Below are 2,329 nucleotides of genomic sequence, written 5' to 3'. Positions count from 1 at the left end.
ACCAGGTACGTCACTTAAAGAACCTTCTACTAGTAAGAAAGACCACCTTTTTTGGAATGAAACAGGCTTTAAATACAATTATAAACCAAAGGACCATCAGATAGAAGTCAGAGTCTGGTTTAATAATTTCAAAAATCAACCATTGTACATTTATTTGCTATCTAATCAAAACAGCCATCTTGGTTCGGAGAAAAGCCTTAAAATCAGTCTCTTGTCAAAGAAAATTTCAGCTTTTTATTTAGTGATACATTGATTAGCACGTATAAATGTTTGCATGTATATCAATAAAAAGAAAACAAAACCATAACTCATGCTATTTTGTATGCTTACACATTAAAGAGAGTGATTTGGCTTGTCATATGTGGCTAGTCTCACTGTTAAAATTCACAGAATTTGCCTTTTTTTACTGGAACTAATTTTTAATAATTGAAAAGAATTGAAATGAATAAAACCAACACTAATGAACAGAAGGATACAATTATGTAGTTTTGAAATCTAGAGTTACTCATTATTTTCATTATAATGTCAAATGCTAACTAGTCGTGCTGATACAACTTCAAGTAAATGTTATCACTACATCAAAGTTCTCATCAAATCTTGTGCAGTAATGGCATAACAACAGGATGGAGCGTATGTCTTGCTTTCTAAGCCAAAGTTTTAGTTTTGAATCCTCCTCTGAAGTCCCCAGAGATTCAACCACACCTCCAGCAGATAAAGTAGCGGTGTAGATGATGTCGCATATATCAAGGAAAGAGATCTGTGGATATTCTCTTCTAAGCCGATATGTCAACTTATCAGTTCTGTAAAAAAAAAAAATAGTAAAATATAGACAGGTTTAGTATCTGCTGATCAAAAACAATGATTACTGTGGATGTGCTTTAGAAGAAGGAAAACAACTTGTTCAATCTAGAGTTAAATTACTAGAAAGATCACGTGCCCGATCGTGTTGCCTTCCACTGTAAATATGTAAACATTGGTAGCTATTGAGAACCAACCTTTTCAGCTTCCAAAGCAATATCAAGAAGTTTTCATTTTGAATATTCTATTAAAGTTTATTTCTGTTTGCACTCTGAATAACAATCAAAACATCTTACCGATATAAAGATCCACGGCCAGTTCCTTCGGCTTCTAAATCATTTCATGATTCCAACAGTTCAGCAAGCTGGGACATTCTTGTTGATCGGGGTTGAACAGTCAGTCGCAGAACATCTCCCTTTTCCTGACGTTCATCCTTTAGGCCTATATATATAGAATCAAATAGTAAATTCTATAAAAAGCTATTTCGCTATTTTACACAAAGGGAAAGACTACCCTCACACCTCCATAAAAGTATCCTTCAACAATGGAGAAAGAGACTGCACAACATTTTATTATGGGAATTTGTGCAGTACCCGTTGTACTTTGGCATCTTAACGTAAGACATTTATTTTCAGTGCCAGAGGTACTCGGTTGAATCATGGATGATGGAACTAAAAAAAAAAAACCCTTTTTTACTGGGTTTTTCAAATAAGATATATTTTTCATTGAAGACATTTTTCTTCATTGACTTTAGAGAATTTTTCTAAAAGGAAAGTAAAGTCCAAAAACCATTCGGTAAACAAGTGACGTACCCAAACAGTCCAATGCCGTAGAGAAAGAAAAGGTGTTTTTTTTATAACCAGGAATCTGTTATCATTTTGAATGGTATCTTTTGCAAGAAAATAAAATTTTCCTATTCATTTTCAGTTGACGCCATCCAAATCGATGCGGTTCTGTGCATTCACGGTGCATCGTGGTGACCACCAGCTTTGTTTTCGCATTGCGTTTTTATCGTTGTGTCACCCCAGTTTCCCTCAAAGAAATTAAAACCTAACCTTACCCTTAATTCAAGACAATTAAACCCAAACATGGATTTGTTGGTTCTTTGTTGGGGCACATAAATACACAATCGCCTTTATTATAATGACATGTAGGCCTACCTCCAACGGAAGTTCTGCTTGTTGTACTGTCCTTGAATTGAGGTTTTCATCGAAATCAAAATCCTGGTTGAGTTTGTGTGCAGCATGACACAGAACAGATAGGCAATTCAAAGAAACTTGAACTTTGCCCGGAGCTTTTTCGGTGAAGAAATCTGGGTCTCAGCTGAAGTGTCTGGTTTGCGTTTTCTTGCAGCACCGAGACGTTTACTATCTATAAAAGCCGCCACGGGTGAGATCGACCGGCCGGACTGCCTTGTTTACATGCGCCGGTAGTCATGGTAGTGCATGATGTAGTACTGTACAGTACGATACAGACATAGCAGATCCACTGCCCATACATCGTGGGTATATTCGGCGATGCCATTGTGAAA

General features: G+C 36.4%; 1 long non-coding RNA gene across 1 annotated transcript; it reads right to left on the bottom strand.

Moving 5' to 3' along the window:
* Positions 1–248: 248 nt before the first annotated feature.
* On the bottom strand, positions 249–2,045 carry LOC119735443. The gene is made up of 3 exons (XR_005272174.1): positions 1,959–2,045; positions 1,095–1,239; positions 249–800 (listed from the first exon to the last, which is right to left on the bottom strand). It is a non-coding gene; the product is annotated as an uncharacterized LOC119735443 (long non-coding RNA).
* Positions 2,046–2,329: the final 284 nt, after the last annotated feature.

The sequence above is a fragment of the Patiria miniata genome, unplaced genomic scaffold, assembly GCF_015706575.1.
Source record: "Patiria miniata isolate m_02_andy unplaced genomic scaffold, ASM1570657v1 HiC_scaffold_29, whole genome shotgun sequence".
Lineage (NCBI taxonomy): Eukaryota > Metazoa > Echinodermata > Asteroidea > Valvatida > Asterinidae > Patiria > Patiria miniata.
Note: the sequence above shows the minus strand (reverse complement) of the source record. Positions and strands in the feature narration are given on the sequence as shown.